General features: G+C 35.9%; 1 protein-coding gene across 3 annotated transcripts in view; it reads right to left on the reverse strand.

Annotated features, from left to right (window-relative positions):
- LOC149941068 (uncharacterized) overlaps positions 1-19,790 on the reverse strand; it is a 43,683-nt gene that overhangs the window by 4,692 nt on the left and 19,201 nt on the right. The window contains exon 1 of one of the 3 annotated variants that reach the window (XM_090177526.1): positions 6,737-7,031. The exons of 1 other annotated variant lie outside the window; for it this stretch is intronic. The gene's annotated coding sequence lies outside the window, so the exon portion shown is untranslated. Of the gene's footprint in view, positions 1-1,035; positions 1,633-6,736; positions 7,032-19,790 lie in introns of those variants that run through there. One more of the 3 variants, XM_090177527.1, reaches the window with a different exon arrangement.

The raw sequence follows: 19,790 nt of genomic DNA on the forward strand, positions 1-19,790 counted from the left end.
ACGGGGCTCTGTGTACACTGAAAAGGATAATTCCCAAAATCAATTTAAGCAAGATGGGTGCGTTGCGGTCAACGTTTATGATTTTATCCTCATCTGTACGAATGAATAGTACATTAAAAAAGTCGGGTGAATTCTGTAAAATGAAAGGTACTTTTGCTTTCATTTATTGAGATCTGAAACTTCGGACATCTTGCTTGACGTTATACCTTTAACTTCCATTACTCAGTATCACATCATACTTTTATTATAAGTTTTAAAGGCGGAATTATCATTAAGGGTTCAATTAAAATATTTCCCGGTGCAGTTAATCGCGGTAATATTAAATTTAATCATTACAACATTCATTTCTATTTAGGGCATGTAAATAAAAGAAAAAGAGTCAAATGCTATAGCAAACGAATAAACTAACTTTAGTTTTGCCCCCTTAGTTCAGAAAAAAATTAATTTATAAGCGAAAAATGTTTCGCCTTATTTACGAGCGTTATCATTTTTTTGACAATTTCTTTTTATTATTTCTACGTGTTTGAGTTTGTTGGGGGGGGGGGGGGGAGTGTTATAAAATAATAACCGCGAGTATAAGTAACATTATACCAAGAAGTATGACAATCAGTAAAAATTATAACCGACTTTATTTTCAGTGTTATTGCGCAGTTAAGTGTCTAAATATGGCCAAAGTGAAATATACTTTTATCAGAAACGCGAATATACTACTCTGTTTTGTAACGAGTAACAGTGTCGAAAAAATGTTCGGTAGGAAAATTAACATTAAAACTATATAAATTGTCATTCGTACGGTTATTAAGTTACTTATTCCACGACGAATTTAAATAACAAAGTAAAAGAAGTTGGGATAAGCCGTTGGTGTGAACGTCAAAAACCAAAAAAAAAAAAAATCGGGGTAAAATTAAACTTTATTTGATCGAAATAGATAATCAGAATTTATAGATTTATTTACGAATTATAAAGCGCGCAATATCGCTAACCTAATATCAAGCGGCGAAAGTAATACAAACGTAAACTAGATGGCCTACTTACAAAACTCTTTAGCGCCATTCTGTTATCCCAACACAGATCGGGATTTTGATCCCAGTAAAGGCAGTTCCGATATTCAAAACCGAAATAAAGTGTTTTTAGTAAGCCAAAAACACCCAGACAACTGTATTTGGTATTTTTTTAGGATGCAGAGAAATAGCTATTACGTTATTGTATAGCGAAGCCGGCACGAGTGTAGTGAGTCACATTTAAACGTCGCGTCACCCTATCCTTCCTCTGGTTCAAGTTCTTCGCGTGTTTTTTAACAGCGATATCCCGAAACACCTCGATCTCGCTCCTTTCTTGTTCGCTCATGTTCAATTCATTACGCGAATTCTCACTTCGTTTTCGGTGAAAAACACGAACTAACCGCCGTTGTTCTAACGCCTTATTCCAGTCGAATCGGACGTAAACAAGAACATTCCGTTTCGAAGTGACGTTGGAATGCGCGCCCTTCGTTCGTAGTAACGGTACACGTTAGCACGGCGCGCGCGGCTCGACTGCAACGACCACTGGCTGCGTGCGATGCGAAACAGAGACCTAACTCCGGGTTTCCGACAACCGACTCCCTTTTTTGCGCCCCTCTGCTCGAACTGCCAGAGAGAGAGAGAGAGAGAGGAGCGACAGCGCACGCGCGGCGGCTGCTGTGAAAATTTCCCTTTCGAATCCCTCCGAAACCCCGACCTCCTCCTTCTCCACATCGCGGATCATTTCGATGAAATGTCTACGCGCTTTCTTAGACAATTATGCGCATGCGTATATATGTGTTTTTTCTAATTTTTATATGATATATTATATATGAATATGAAAATAAGATATGAATATATGATATATGTTATATATGATATATATTATTTGTTATATATGATATATGATATATGTTATATATGATATATATTATTTGTTATATATTATATATTATATATTATATATTATATATTATATATTATATATTATATATATTATTTGTTATATATTATATATTATATATATTATTTGTTATATATTATATATTATATATTATATATATTATTTGTTATATATTATATATTATATATTATATATATTATTTGTTATATATTATTTGTTATATATTATATATTATATATTATATATATTATTTGTTATATATTATATATTATATATTATATATATTATTTGTTATATATTATATATTATATATTATATATTATATATATTATTTGTTATATATTATATATATTATTTGTTATATATTATATATTTTGAATATTGTATATTATATATTATATTTTGAATATTGTATATTATATATTATATTTTGAATATTGTATATTATATATTATATTTAGAATATTGTATATTATATATAATATTTTGAATTTTGTATATTATATATTATATTTTGAATATTGTATATTATATATTATATTTTGAATATTATATATTATATTTTGAATATTGTATATTATATTTTGAATATTATATATTATATTTTGAATATTGTATATTATATATTATATTTTGAATATTGTATATTATATTTTGAATATTGTATATTATATATTATATTTTGAATATTGTATATTATATTTTGAATATTATATATTATATATTATATTTTGAATATTGTATATTATATATTATATTTTGAATATTATATATTATATATTATATTTTGAATATTGTATATTATATATTATATTTTGAATATTGTATATTATATCATATATGATAAAATTGTAAAAAGTACACCTATTGTATATAGTTTTTGAACGAAGTAAACTCAATTTATCTATCAATCTACACATGTATCTATCCATATTATATTTTGTATAATGTATATTAAATATTGTATAAGATAAAACTATTAAAAGTACACCTATTGTACGTAGTTTTGGACGAAGTAAACTCGATTTATCCTTTCGCAAATTCTATATAAAACTCAAAGGGGGCTGATGGTTTGGTACGTACAAAAACGATGGGATTATTTGTAGAGTGTATGCTAGATGATTGGGATCGTGTTACGGGAATTTTCGTCTCTCCATGACAGAGATGGAATGAGAAAATGAAATTATATGATTAACGTAATCGTATAAATTTGAGAATGTTTTAAAATGAATAGTACGTTTCGCTAACGAACCTTTTTTCGAATAATCATTGCGCCTAGTAAAATGTATTTAAAGTTGAAAATGGATAGAAGCCCTCGGAGCGATTTTACAGTGTATTTCCGTTAAAGGGAGCGGCCATCCAAAAGGTATACTTCACTCATCATAGCGAAGGAATTTTATATTGTATGAAAAAAGCCATATCGGGAGAGTCATTTAGAGAGAGCCAAAACCGTTTTTTTTACGCAGCGTGGGAAAGGCTACGGACATTGGTTGGTCGCCTTTCTTCCAAGGAAAAAGGGGTGCTCGCTTCGGATAAACGGCTCGAGGTGGCGCTGCCGCTGATGGCGAGCGTGCTCCGAGAGGTATTTTTATTATTTCGAGATTCTCTTTTCTGGGTATTTCGGCCTTGAAAACTGGAGGCTTTCTGAAAAGGGGGGATAAGGAAACCTTGGAGAATTCGACATCGTCATAGGGGGTTTCCGAGTTGGAACAGCCGTACGCGTATTTCTCTTACGCGGGCCAGTATTCACATGGGCCAAAGCGAGACGCGACCGGTTAAGGAGTAGCGGCGGACGCGTTTAAAGTTCTCCGTCTTCAACAGATGCCGCGGCGATTACGCGGAAAACGTTAATTATTTTTCGGGATTGCGTACTCGCGCTTTCCTCGTCAACGGTTCTGACGTTTTTCGACCCCGTATTTTACTCGTCTATTCGAGGAACCTTTACGCTGTTTCGATGTAAAATTCATGTACGCGATACGGCTAACGTAATAACATTACGAGCGCGCCTAATCATTTTTACCCCGAATATATACGTAAGACGGGAGGGTTTTTACGAGGTTTTCGTAACCTTAAACCCTCATTGATTGTTCAATTTTCTACGCTGCCTCGGTTAAGACGATTTCGCAATTGAGGAAAGTTTCATACCCGTAATTAGCTTACCGTATTTCTATAGTTAATTTCTAGTTGGGTTATGATGTCATAGTTTAAAAGTAGTAATTTCTTAGGAATTGGCATTTCCCGAAATTTTCTGGGCCATATTTCTTAGACCCGTTACCCCAATTTCTTTTAGATATAATTTTTTAAATAATATAAATTTAAAATATTGTCATAAAGCTAATGCATTGGATTTATTATTCCGAATCGAAAACAATGATAGAACGATTTATTCAAAATATAAATTTCACGCGCCACACGTGAATTTAAAATAAAGTCTTTTAGACATCACGCGAATGTCCCGTGGGTTTTGACCACATTTTCACATTTAAATTTATTGACACGTGATGTAGGCAGATACTATACTAAATCTAAAATTGTATTTCGTGTATGTAAACATCTGTACGTCTGCATTCGTAGAAATTCTATTTTGAGCGTGAAATTTAATTATTATAGAGGAATAGCAGGAAAAAATAAATTGTCGTTTTAAATCCACGTTCCCACTATCCCCAAATAAGAACCTTTTTCCGTTAGACGCGGTAAAATTATCTGCCTTGGTACGTGCAAAGGGTTTACGCGCTTAATGAAAAACGCACCATTTTGCGAGCTAGTGGAAATAGACGCTAAAAGAAATTATTCGCTCCAAAATAAAAACCGTCAAAAGGAAGGGTTTTTAAATTAAAAACGCGTGAATCTCGATGATATCGCCCATTTTTTCGTCGCACGTGTAATTATTTCTTCTGATAATAAAATAGAATCACGTGGGCTTAGCAATATTTATCCGCATTTGTCTTAGCCAATAAGATTATCCCTTCCGAGCAAGCACGCGCCAATTTACACAATATAACCGTTGAATTTTTTCAAATCAATTTCTTTTAAGATCTATTAAGCTTCAGACTCAGTTTTTCTAAGATATTCACAAACTTATTTTCCTGTAAATAGTTAAATTTGCATCTACCATTTTATATTACTATGATTAAATATAACCGGTAATTCTAATTTTTCTACGAGCGCAGATGGCCTTTGTAAAATTTATTTCGTTTTACCGGTATTAAGTAGAAAATATCACGCGCATTTCCCCAACAATTTCGAAACGTTTAGTACGGTAATGGTAGTAGTTATTTTTTATGAGTATTCGTAATTTAAAAAAATTGCGGTTACAGGTAAAAATCTGTAAAAGGTATCGTGGATATATCCGGGTTGCTCTTTTCCCCAATGCTGGGGTGTTCAGGGTGAAGCGACCTACCAGGAGGGCATCGGCCTTATTTCATTGCCAAATTTATTTCCCTAAAATTTATTTTAAAAAAATCGATATTTAATACCGAATTTTGATTATCGATAAGTAACCACTCCTCGAGCGAGAAATAACAGGAATACGTACACACTCAATTCCTAGTTTAATAAGTTAAAAGGAACCACCTACGAGCTATTAGTAAGTTTTTAAATTTCTTCAAATTTGTTTAGGGTTTAGCTTTATTATCCCTTTTCATTATGGACTTATCTACTTATTCACCAATTTTTCATCCTAGTTTAATAACCTTATAACTTTTTAATCGAAAAATCGAAACTGGAGAAATTATCTTTGGTCGTTTGAATATGGACTAGCTTTTTTTATCGCCTAGTTTTAGTTATCGGCTCCCTTATAAATGGCGTGATCCAGTCTAAAATGTTTTCTATCCCGTTTTTGAAGATGATATTCAGCTCTTACTATTGTTGGGGCCAATACCGCGTTACGTCCTTTGATTAAGCCAATGAAGACGTGGGGGGGGGGTAATATGTTTATAAGCGACACTTATCAGAGACACACACTCCCGCGAAACAGATAACAGATGCTTTTTATTTTATATTTTATCAGTTTTTGCCTCGGTACGTTTCTGATATAATACGCGCGTATAAGATACGCGTAAAAATGGATGACAACTTCTCTCGTCCGCCTCAGAGTGCAAATCCGTGACGTACGAAGCGACGGCTTCGGCAGGGCTTCCCTTGCGTACGGAAACCGAAGCGGTTTGATTGACGTCTCGAAGTCGCTACAACCCGAAACTACTTCGTACAGCCGCTCTTTGTAACATCGTTCGATGCTAAATTTAGTCGTAACGAGTGTCAACGGGAAAAACAAGAGGGGTTTCGAATCAAGGGGAGATGAATTGAGATTTCGTAATCAGACCTACTGCGCAAACGAATATCGTACCACGCCATAAAAAAATAAATATATTCCCGTAGATGATTTTAACTGACTTGTTTACGAGCCTGTTTTTCAACATAAATTTCGCTAGAGACGTGGTAATTTCAAAATCACAATTTTAATATTTTTCTGTCACTCTTAATCGGTATTTAATTATTTAAAATTAAAAACTTATGTACGTTTAATATAACTTTTTATTCGCCTAATTTTAATTTTTCATTTTAGGTACCTGTTAATGAATATTTTAAATCAATCGATTTAAATATTTTCCCGTATGACAACGCGAAATGACAAAAGAAATTAGTTGTTTTTTCACATCGCTTTTTACATTATTCCACAAAGTTCGACAGTTGCCAAAAAAAATCAATAATTACTGTTATTCGTAAAAGTTTAAATCTTGTTTTTAAGGCTTCCGTATTTTCCTTAAACCGAATTCACTCGAAACAAAAACGCATTCGATCCTAATAAAACCGATAAAATGAAATATAATTTTACCTGGATAAATTTTGGTACGTATATTTTCTGCCATCGTAAGCTTAAGTCCGTGGTAAGAGCATCTCGACGAATATTTTGTTTTTAAACGCGAGCGTGCTAGGTCGTGTGACCCGCGCAGGCCAGCCGGGTGACTCTCTTTTTGCTCCGGCGAAATACCTGGGGCACGGATCAAAGGCACCGCCTACAACATCGTCTAGCGCCGCGCATTCCGCTTTGATTAAGGAACTCGTGCAATTTTCCACTTCATACGTTGAGAGTGAAGCCAGTACGAGTGAAACGGCTCCGGCGCTCGAGAAGCCGAAATTGTCGGCACGCGCTCCCCGCCTTCCTACTCGGCTTCCCCGGTACTTCGAATCGCCGACGTCACCAAATGACGTAGAGTAACCTTGGCCAATAACGAGGCCTACTAAGAGGTGGAGCTTCCATTTGAACTCCTCTCGCTCTGTCTACGAGTGTGTGTGACTTTTAATGGTTTTCATTTTCTATCCGCTATAGACGATGTATTCTCCCCCTTGCCGCGTTAAATTTACGTTTAATAGGTCTGTTATTAAACGTATAGGTATAGCCATCGTACAATCGTTTTTACCGTAATTATATTGTCTAGGCAACAGGTTTTTTCAAGATGGAATCTGTATTAGCCGCATTTACCTAGCAACTCGGATCAGTTTTTATCGCGGATAAAAATTTATCTACCTCGAAAAACGAAAAAAAAAGTTTATGCCTACTGTAATAAAACCTCTGGAATATAGCTATTGATTATGACGATAAGTTATAACCTTCGTTGAGGGAATAGGAACTGTAAAATATTACTAAAGGGCTCATTAGTCATTGGATCTAAGGCTCCGAACACTTCCTCAAAATCCCCTACAAAAAATAAGGGTCTCATTTTAATAGTTCAACCTCTTCCAGCGACTTTATCAAATCTGAAAAATCGGTAGTTATCATTAGATTTTTGTTTGTTATTTACTAGCATTTTTGGATGATTGAACAATAACGGATTTTTGTACATTGATGGAGAAGCCGTTTGCTTTATTTATCCCCTCCTCACTTCGCCTCTTCTGTCCGCGGAATCGAACTTCCGGCGGATGGGACCCGTGCCAGAGTGGCCAACATCATATATTGATATGGCTGACTTGTCGACCCGCGGGGGAATACCGCTCGTAATAAACACGATTTAGGTCGTCTATAATAGCAAACACCCTTCGGCGACCCCTATACGCCAGCGGTACTTAATACCCCACTTAATTTCCCGTAATACTTTTTCTAGAAAATATTAGTAGATGGTTATAGGTAGCATCAGAAGTCAACGTGATTTACCATTATTTATCACATTATAATTTTATTCCCTAACGTTATTTACCATTATTTTTCACATTATCATTTTATTCCCTAACGTGATTTACCATTATTTTTCACATTTATCATGTTATTCCCTAACGTGATTTCCCATTATTTTTCACATTATCATTTTATTATCTAACGTGATTTACCATTATTTATCACATTATCATTTTATTCCCTAACGTGATTTACCCTTATTTATCACATTATCATTTTATTCCCTAACGTGATTTACCATTATTTTTCACATTTATCATGTTATTCCCTAACGTGATTTCCCATTATTTTTCACATTATCATTTTATTCCCTAACGTGATTTACCATTATTTATCACATTATAATTTTATTCCCTAAAGTGATTTACCATTATTTTTCACATTATCATTTTATTATCTAACGTGATTTACCATTATTTTTCACATCATAATTTTATTCCCTAACGTGATTGAACATTATTTTTCACATCATAATTTTATTCCCTAACGTGATTGGACATTATTTACCACTTGATCATATTTATCATTCCGTAATTATTTATCACGCAATTTAGCAGCGGTTAAATAGCAGTTAAACCCCGCTGATTGTCGTTATTAATTACTTGGCTGACCTTGCGCGAATGAAAACCCAAATGGAAACAGAATTTCGAGGTGTTTGCGAGAAATAATTTATTCGCGTTTCCCGTATATACCGTTTTCCGCCGCGACTTTCTGTTTCGCTTGTAGATAGAAATCTCGTATAATTAAGTTCCTAAAAGACCCTATTACATTTTCCGCCGATAAGATTCAGCGGGATTAAGAGTTTTCGAAGCGCCATCGCGTCTGATCGCTTTTTTAAAAATCAAACCCGAAAAACGCTCTTTCCCGTGGTAATTCTTCCCTCTCGACGAGCGGCCAAGATCGCCAACCGAAAAAGAAGAGATGATGCGATTTTAACAGCGGGCTTTATACCCTGGCCCGGTGCACGCCTCCTCACTCATTGCTCGACGATGGACGAATAAAATTGTCCTTTTTTTTCGTAATTAGAGACACTCCAATGCCCTCGCATCCTTCGCGAATACACTTAGTTAAACTCGCGTTCTTAGAATCAATGTTGAAATCCCGAAAGCGAGCCATTAAAAAATTCGCGGGGAAGGTCCGCTTTGTATTCCCATCTGTTGGCCGCTCTTATTTCGTTGAAAGTAGAGGAGAAGGTAAACTCTGCGATCATTACTGTTGTTCTAAGCTAGGAGCAACGAACGCGGCATCCCACACCAGGAGAACGCAACCCGTCAAAAGTCGCGCAGTTTCTCGCGTACAGTTTTCATTGGTTAGACGCTTTAGTACCTGCTGCCGTTGGAAGGGGAAAATTCGGAAATTATCTTCCCCCCTGCCCGTAAAACGTTCAGCGTAAAGGCTCGTCCAATGAAATTTGTACATAACACTAGCGTGTTTAAAGATTATCTGCGTTGCTCCTATAGTTCTAAGGGAGGCGATTGTTTGCCTTCACGAGAACGATACTTTTAGAGTGGAACAGGCCCTTCCGTTCTTTAATTATCTCCCTCTATCGTATATAAGATCAAGGTATTTAATCCCCAGTGAAAAATCGACTCTTTATTTTTTCAGGAATCGCTACGGTTGACTTTTCTAAACATTTGTTTATAGCCTTCTTGCTAAAAAATATTTCAAATAAAATATTCAAATTTACTGATTGGTTTGAACGAATTTTCACGGATTAGATTATTTTGAATACTGGATAGGGCAATTCTGATTAGAATTCTCGCCGATTGGAATATTTTGAATGTCGGATCGGGTGGTTCGGATTCAAATTCTCTAGGATTGAAATATTTTGAATGCCAGGTCGGGTGGTCAGGATCAAAATGATCACGGATTGGAATGAACGGATTGGATTATTTTTAATGCCGGATCGGGCGGTTCGGATTCAAATGATCACGGATTGGAATATTTTGAATGCCATGTCGGGTGGTTCGGATTAAAATTATCACGGATTGGATTATTTTGCGTGCCGCGGATCGGGAGGTTCGGATTCAAATTATCTTGTATTGGAATATTTTGAATGCCATGTCGGGTGGTTCGGATTAAAATTATCACGGGTTGGATTATTTTGCGTGCCGCGGATCGGGAGGTTCGGATTCAAATTATCTTGTATTGGAATATTTTGCATGCCGGATCGGGAGGTTCGGATTCAAATTATCTTGTATTGGAATATTTTGCATGCCGGATCGGGAGGTTCGGATTCAAATTCACGTGGATTGGATTATTTTGCATGCCGGATTGGGGAGTTCGGATTAAAATGATCAAGAATTGAACTATTTTGAATGGTGGATCGGGCGGTTCGGATTCAAATTATCGCGGATTGTTTTGAACGAATTGCAATATTTGTAAGGCCAGATCGGATACTTCGGATTAAAACGATCACGGATTGGATGGTTTGAAATAGAATCGGTTATGCACTGTCCGGATCACTAGAGGATTGAAAAGCGCAATCCGTTTAGTCTCTACTGTCGATCAATATGGTTCATAGTACCCCCTAATAATTAAATTGTTTTTTCATTGCTCCAGTTTCACTTTAACCTTTTTTTTATGATATCCAGTACGTCCCGCCGTTCATTTTCGTATTCGCTTAAACATCTATTGACAAACGGTATTTACAATATCTAATATCATATGTAACATAATCACTCATAAGTATGCCATAAAAGCATTTTCGTTAATGAAACCTTGTTCACGGGATATGACGTAAATTACGTCACTTACAACTCCGTGGCGAAATACGCGTCATCAACTTTACTGATGGGGAACGGAAGTTAGTGAGAATTCCTCGCGCGTTTCTGGCTTTGCCCATGTCAAGTTTAGCTCGTGCCTCGCGATCACATGATTTCATTTCCATGGTAACCTTTTCAATAGAGCAAGGATTTTAAGCATTTTTGCCTTTTTGGGTCCGCTCAATGTATGTTCCGCGTGAAACAAGGTCTCATTGAATTTTTTTCAATGGAAATGTTATACAGAGGCATACTTATGAGTAATTATGTTACATATGCTAATATGCATGAATTATCGTAATGGATTTGAAAGTAAGGCTACAGCTATCGCCGCTTCAAACTTTGATTAAGCCGTCTGTCTCGCTGTTGTCTATGGGATACATTTAAATGAATGATACGAAGGTCGAGATCCCCATCCCCACATAACGCCCCGCCTTTGAGTCGTAGTCGTCATTTTAACCAAATTTATCGGGGAACTTATTATATATTTGTAGAACGCCAAGGTAACATATAAGTTACCTTGGCGTTCTACCAATATGCTAAGTAAATAAAGCCCGACTCGTACACAAAACATTTCCTTAATCGCGTTTGTCGTCCTTAGAAATTTATGATAATTTTCTTCGAGCAGTTTTAATTCAAAATATTCTAATGAATTTATGTTTTTAATATAGTTAACGAACACGGTCCGTAATCCGTTAGGGCACTCAGTTGTACGGACGTTTCCAGTATTCGTACATCTGTCATAATTTCATATATCGATTCTTCGTGGAATATAGCAAACATCTGGATTTTTTTCAGCCTTAACGCGTTGTTGTCCCCCGTAATATTACGAAGAAATATGGGCCCTTTTTCAAAAGAACTTGGTAAACAATTTCACCCCCACAAGTAACAAAACGAGTAAAAAATGGAAAAAATAACGGGAAATAGGTCAGAGGGGATCAAAAATTCGATGGACGCGTCCATTCATCAATGACCTTTATTTACCGGTTTCTGGAACCCCCCCTCCATCCGTCGACATAGTGAATCACAAATGGGGGAGCCGAGCTCTTTCTTAAGGATTTGAGCCGTTTGATAACGGACGGGTCACCCCTTTTCGACACGCCGCCACCGCCACCGCCACGACGAAGTGTAAATTGATTGATTGAATGCCCTATTGTCGAGTGACGGTGCCCTGGAAAGAGGGGAGTGAGCACCCGTCAGACCTTTTATTTCACCAAATCTGCCCTCGCGAAAGCGACGAATTTCCATTTTATTCTATCGACATTTTGGTTGTCCCAATCAGTGGTTTAGGTACATCAGTTAGTTTAAATTAAAACGCTTTTAGCAGTGACGGTACTAACAATATTTGGTCAGTGGCTGTACCAGGAATGTTTGGTCAGAAAGGTCAAGTAAGTGGGGCACTTCGTTTTATTTTTTTCGGCCACTTAGTAAAACATTGGCGCTCATTTTCTATTTCCTAAAGCTAGAAAAAGTAGGGGATTTATCCTCAAAATTTCCATTTCTATGCTAATATATTCCAGAAGAATTTTCAAATTAACACCCGAAAGGTTTTCGCGAATATTAATTTTTTTTGGAACCCATTTGGTAATTTCAAGGTAGGTCATGGATTAGCCTGGCCTACCCGATGCGATTCCATATCGAGTAATTTGGCTCTTCGCCATAGACCAAAAGCTTAAAGTGATTGACAATTTAATCTGTCACCGAAACTTCTCTATAATTTATGATAAAAGTGTAATCTCTATGAAACCATTTTTAATAATTGTACTGTACAAATTATAGATTTGTATTTAATAATTTAATTTAATAAAGATTGTTTAAGTTACCTTTAATTGATAAAAGTAATTGATTTTTACACCGCCAATTTTTCGTGGAGGAAATCTGAAATTAATTTAAAAATTATGCGTGATAAATTTACAGTTTTGTTTTTAATTTTGTTTTTACACTGGCGTTCTATATTCTTCCGGAATAACGCGTAACCAGTTATAAAGTCCCGTTCGTACTGACTGATTCCTTAGGATCTAAAAAGTTTACAATATTACGCGAGAGATAAGTTTAGCCCATTTTCACGCACAAATGACTTAAAATAAAAGTGTCAAAGCGGATTTTCAAGTATAATGTGGTAGTTACGAATAAATATACTCGAACCTTCGCTAATATAACTTAACATTATTTTCGTTACGATCGTAATTTCCAATGAAAACAAAACTAGCAAATTTCTGCCCTAATTTTTCGATTTTTATTTCGATATGATAATTCTTCCTTTTTTTGCCGGAAGTGGAAAGAGAGAGAGAGAGAGAGAGAGAAAGTGAATATTTCCTCGCCCCAATAAATTGTAAAATGGCGTATAAAACAATGTTCGCAATTAAAGTCGTCGGAGCTGATTCCGGTCGCCGACAAAATTAATAGGTTTCCTTTCCTCCAGTCGACTCGACTCCGATTTACCCAAAAATTATCGTAGCTCGGAGCTTCGTCGGGAAAATGGACCCAGCGCGTAATAATATAGGGGCTCGAATGAAATCTGACCCACATTACGCAATAGTATTAAAGTAATCACACATTTTTATTTACGTTTCTTTTTCTTTTCTTACTAGTTGGTAATTGCGAAGAAAAAAGGCGCGTTTTCGACGAAAAAAGGTTCGCATCGAGAAAGAGTGAAACGCCGAGACTAGATTCCACTTTCTAGCAGAGCCTGTTTGGCCACGCGTTCCCATTTTCCTCTTCGGGATTAAGCCACGTTACTAAACTTTAAACTTGTAAGAACTGGCTGTGTAGGCAAAAATGAAACGCTTTATATTTACATAAAATTATTTTATTTCTTTAATTTTTCGTATTAAATTACATTAAAGGGAGTTAATCATTATAATTAAAGCGAGTATTAAGTGTTTTGAAAATTAGGGATAGTATACTAATGGGGAGGACAGTATTTTTATTTTAAATTTACATTTCATACTCGGCGTAATCTGCACTTCAATATAGTTTTCCTCGAAAATCTTCTTTGACCGAATTTTGGGGAATGCCAACGGGATAGATCACGTGTCAGAATTTTGCATAAAGTCGTAGAAATAGAGTATATAGGGTTGTCACGGTTTTTATAGATTACAATTCACTGACTTTTCCATGTTTACCCTGACAATTTTCACAGATTCCCCATTCCGTTTCCAGGTTTAACCTGACTATTTTCACAGATTCCCCATACCTATCCCAGGTTTAACCTGACCATTTTCACAGATTTCCCATTCCGTTTCCAGGTTTAACCTGACCATTTTCACAGATTCCCCATACCTATCCCAGGTTTAACCTGACCATTTTCACAGATTCCCCATTCCGTTTCCAGGTTTAACCTGACTATTTTCACAGATTCCCCATACCTTTCCCAGGTTTAACCTGACCATTTTCACAGATTCCCCATTCCGTTTCCAGGTTTAACCTGACCATTTTCACAGATTCCCCATACCTTTCCCAGGTTTAACCTGACCATTTTCACAGATTCCCCATTCCGTTTCCAGGTTTAACCTGACCATTTTCACAGATTCCCCATACCTTTCCCAGGTTTAACCTGACCATTTTCACAGATTCCCCATTCCGTTTCCAGGTTTAACCTGACTATTTTCACAGATTCCCCATACCTTTCCCAGGTTTAACCTGACCATTTTCACAGATTCCCCATACCTTTCCCAGGTTTAACCTGACCATTTTCACAGATTCCCCATTCCGTTTCCAGGTTTAACCTGACTATTTTCACAGATTCCCCATACCTATCCCAGGTTTAACCTGACCATTTTCACAGATTTCCCATTCCGTTCCCAACCTGACCATTTTCACAGATTCCCCATTCCGTTTCCAGGTTTAACCTGACTATTTTCACAGATTCCCCATACCTATCCCAGGTTTAACCTGACCATTTTCACAGATTTCCCATTACGTTCCCAACCTGACCATTTTCACAGATTCCCCATTCCGTTTCCAGGTTTAACCTGACTATTTTCACAGATTCCCCATACCTATCCCAGGTTTAACCTGACTATTTTCACAGATTCCACATACCTATCCCAGGATTAACCTGACCATTTTCACAGATTCCCCATTCCATTTCCAGGTTTAACCTGACCATTATCACAGATTTCCCATTCCGTTTCCAGGTTTAACCTGACCATTTTCACAGATTTCCCATTCCGTTTCCAGGTTTAACCTGACCATTTTCACAGATTTCCCATTCCGTTTCCAGGTTTAACCTGACCATTTTCACAAATTCCCCATTCCGTTTCCAGGTTTAACCTGACTATTTTCACAGATTCCCCATACCTATCCCAGGTTTAACCTGACCATTTTCACAGATTCCCCATTCCGTTTCCAGGTTTAACCTGACTATTTTCACAGATTCCCCATACCTATCCCAGGTTTAACCTGACCATTTTCACAGATTTCCCATTCCGTTCCCAACCTGACCATTTTCACAGATTCCCCATTCCGTTTCCAGGTTTAACCTGACTATTTTCACAGATTCCCCATACCTATCCCAGGTTTAACCTGACCATTTTCACAGATTTCCCATAACGTTCCCAACCTGACCATTTTCACAGATTCCCCATTCCGTTTCCAGGTTTAACCTGACTATTTTCACAGATTCCCCATACCTATCCCAGGTTTAACCTGACTATTTTCACAGATTCCCCATACCTATCCCAGGTTTAACCTGACCATTTTCACAGATTTCCCATTCCGTTCCCAACCTGACCATTTTCACAGATTCCCCATTCCGTTTCCAGGTTTAACCTGACTATTTTCACAGATTCCCCATACCTATCCCAGATTTAACCTGACCATTTTCACAGATTTCCCTTTCCGTTTCCAGGTTTAACCTGACTATTTTCACAGATTCCCCATACCTATCCCAGGTTTAACCTGACCATTTTCACAGATTCCCCATACCTATCCCAGGTTTAACCTGACCATTCTCACAGATTTCCCATTCCGTTTCCAGGTTTAACCTGACCATTTTCACAGATTTTCCTTGTCTTTTTTTATGCCAAAGTTAACAATTTTTAAAAAAAATATTTTAGTAAATGTTTTCAATTTGCATCAAAATTAAATGATCTGACTTTTTACTTGAATCTTAAAATTCCCTGACTTTTTCAGGTAAAGACGTTACCCTAAATGTCAATCAACCGCACTCCTAGTGGCAAAAACCTGAAACTTCTCGAACGCCCTACTTTCTACTCCTTTTGAGAGGGTTAAGCGCTGGAACTTCTAAGCATCCGCGATCCATTGGCAGACATTGTGTTTTAACTTCTCTAATAACTGCCAGTGAAACGTCTGAAGGTCCGAACTAGTCGGCTTATCCTGGTTATTTACGAGGGGCTTCAATTCAGGAACCGGAAATCTTTAACCCCGTTTTTGCTTTCTGTTAAATATTGCCCCGTTGTAAATCGACTTCGCGACCCTATTTTCTAAATATCTACCCCCTCCTCCTTCCATTTCGCTCTTTCAAAAAAGAAAACACTCATTTTCAAAACTTCCCTTTCAAAAACTTTAAAGCAGAAAATAAAGAATAAAAAGCCTTTTTTTGAATGCTCTGATTTAGCATAAGCGAATTTTTATTTAGATCATCCGGCATTTTTTGGGAAATCTATCGTATAGGTTAAATTGGCCGATCTGCGCGCGCTTCTCTATATAGTAACGGTATACGAATTTAAAATATCTTTTTATATAGTTAAGTGGGTCTAGTGCAACCGCCATTGTTTAATTTTGCGGTCTATCTTTCCTCCTATAACAAATTTAGAGGAAAAAAAAGTATCTAAATATATCCTACCCCAACTTTTTTTATCGGTGTCTCCGCGTATACACGTATACATTATAATACGAGTGGCTTTACCGTAGGTTTTTAAATATACTAGCTATTTTTTATATATATATTTATATATATATATTTGGTAACTCGATTTTTTATATATATAAATTTCGTGTTAAGGAAGACTTGGTTTTCCGGTTGCCACAAATTTTGTTTCAAAGATTTTTTTGTACGTATAAAAAAGTGATAGGTAGATTTATGGTACAGATTTAAATAGCGTATATAGGTAAACGGGAAAGTTTTGTTAGTTTTTAAAATAGATTTTGTTTAGTGCGTGTGGGCGGATTTTCTCATTTGGACAGTTGGGTTTATTTTAGCCCAGCTTTTCTTTATTTAACCGGCCCTGAATTATATAATCCATGGGATATTTTATTTATTCCAATTAATTTTTAATTTTATCATTTTTAATTTGAAAAATATTCGAATAATAATGAGTAAAATAAATATAACAACGTTTTACAGTTCACTGTGAATCTTGGGGTACCCACTTTCTCAAAATCTGTACACCAATTACTGATGAATAAAACAATGATATATCGGCTAGTAAGCTCAAATCAATACAACAAAATTTCGAATTCAAAATCGATATGGTATTAGTAGCTATCGAAATATCGTTCGATTGCTAACAAAATAAATCCCATGTTTTCGTGTCAAATTAAGGGGATAGGAATTACAAATTGGGAAATGGTTAAATAATTTGTATTTTAATTTTTATTGCAAACAAGGTAGGGTTTGAATTTTATTTTCCTTTTTTTATTATTTTATAATTTTTTGTTTCGTTTGGATATATTTTATTAATTTTTATTTTTTATTTTTAGTTTTTAATCGCTGGATAAAGTAAAAAAAATAATAATATCGGGATTATGCTCAAAACCTCAACTTAACATATATTTCTAGGTTATACGATTCTAAGATATCGAAATATGTCTAATTTTTTATTAAAAATTAAATCTACCACACTGTGTGAAGATAATTAATAAACTCACAAAGAGAGTACCCGAGGTGTTTATTTATTTTAAGTGGTCAAAAACCTTTTCGGTTGCCATGGCAAATTGAATGGGTAGTGCAACGTCTCCTTTTGCGAAATTTCATATCTCATATTTGTCTACATTACGCCCGACTTTGAACAAAATCGGCAACAAACACGTCGGGTACTCTCCTTGTCAGATTTAGTTTCAAATTATTAACGATGTTAGTTATCTTATTCATTGTTTTAAAAGCAATCGTTTCTCTCGTTATTACGGTGCATATTTTTGGCAAAAGTACGCGGATAATATTGTAATTAGTGTATAAAAATCTGCTTGTTAAAAAAAATTAATAAGGTTGTCATTTAACGTAAATAGTAGTAAATCTTTGTACAATATAGCCTCCGCTCTCAACTACGATTTTTTTCATGAAACGTAATTCTCTGCCAAGTGTTTCTACCGAATTACAGACGTTTTTAGCTCTAAATACAAAGGTATATAAAGCAAATATGTTCTGACACATGGTAATACAAAAAGATTTTATGTAAACAGAAATTTCTACTTCATGGATGTCTAATGTTTGTCTAAAAATGGATAACGTTTTGAATATTCAACTTTAAGTGTTATAGATTAAATTAATTTTAAAGAACCCAAATATTCGTTTTGGGGTGTCGCTGATTAATTTTGTAGTGTACTTTTTTAATCAGTTGTTTGTATGGCTAACATTACACCTTATTTTTCAACGAATATACGGATGTAAATTTCATTTCATCGATATCAGTCGTTGCTGTCACCAGACACCAAAAACAGAATGACATGTGGCCCTATTCGGCCCATTTCAAGCATTTTGTCCTACCAATATTTTACCTACGTATCTCAACTCGGAATCTCACCACGGTAAAGTTCATTTTAATCGCGAGGTGCCTATTTTCTTTATAAAGGTAGCGTGAAATTTGATTCCAAAAATTATTCGACGTTGAACGAAAATTACAATCAATACATTTCTTCCAATTACAGTGTATGAAATATCACTTTATTCCGATTTGATGAAAATTATTTGATCCAAACAGAATTGGAATCAAACTAGAGTTTGAAATTTGATCCAAATTTAACCTCGGGTCCTGTAATTTTCCTAAGGGCACCTGTAGTGGAAAATCGTTTCTTTATCCATGATTTCCCTTGAATTTCAAATATAAGAAAGTCTACAAAAAACTATTCAGACTTTAACGAGAATATTATCCGAGAAAGTTCATCATCCGACTTATTTATCTAAAGTGATAACATTGTCATGGAAATCACGCACCCTGAAGAGCGAGAGAGTAGGAAGATGTGCCGAATTAACCTCTAATGTCCCCCGTAATACGCCACCGTGGCTCAGGAGCTCCACCCAAATGTATATGGACGCACCGGGGTGGTGGACACCAACTATTTGGGCTTCCGGTCTCGCCGCGCTCTCCTCGTAACAGACGCACGCGACCCGAGTGTGTCCTTACGTCGCGTGAAATGATTTACTAGATTATTATTTCTTGGCTAACAATGAAAAGATGAGCTCCTTAGTCGTCCCATTTTGGAGGGCGGTGGGGAGGGGAAATAATATATTCGTCACGGGGCAACGGTCACGCGCGTCGCACGCGACTCTTTTTAAAAACTACTTTTCAAAGATAGGCGTACTATTACGGAACCGCGTATATTAACTGACTAGGAAGAAGCAAAAGCGTATTTTTGTTTCGGGTGATACGCTCTGTTGAATTTTCATTCCGACGACATGCAAATTCAGTTTTCTCTCGGTGGTCGAAGTGGTCTTGGGTTAAAATATGAAGATGACGGTATACCCGTTCGAAGTGAGAAAATCTAGAAACTCTTGTTAAAGGCACCAGGGTTGGCAAGAGCCAGCCAGACAAGTATAAACCACCCTGGTTTAAACCGGATTTATCCACCGAATACAATCCATGGTTAAAACCATTTTTTATTATTAAAAAAATGAGAAAATAATTCGAAAAATTGAAAAAACTAAAACTTAAAGTGTTGGTTGCACGAAATTTTAGCTATGGCTAATTAATGGTTCATTAGAAAGAGCAAACATTTTATAGCAAGTACAGAAAATTTCATCAAAATCGGTTAAGTGGTCTTTGAATTATTAT

The sequence above is a fragment of the Leiobunum rupestre genome, chromosome 6 (genome assembly GCF_980474605.1).
Source record: "Leiobunum rupestre chromosome 6, qqLeiRupe1.1.hap1, whole genome shotgun sequence".
NCBI lineage: Eukaryota > Metazoa > Arthropoda > Arachnida > Opiliones > Sclerosomatidae > Leiobunum > Leiobunum rupestre.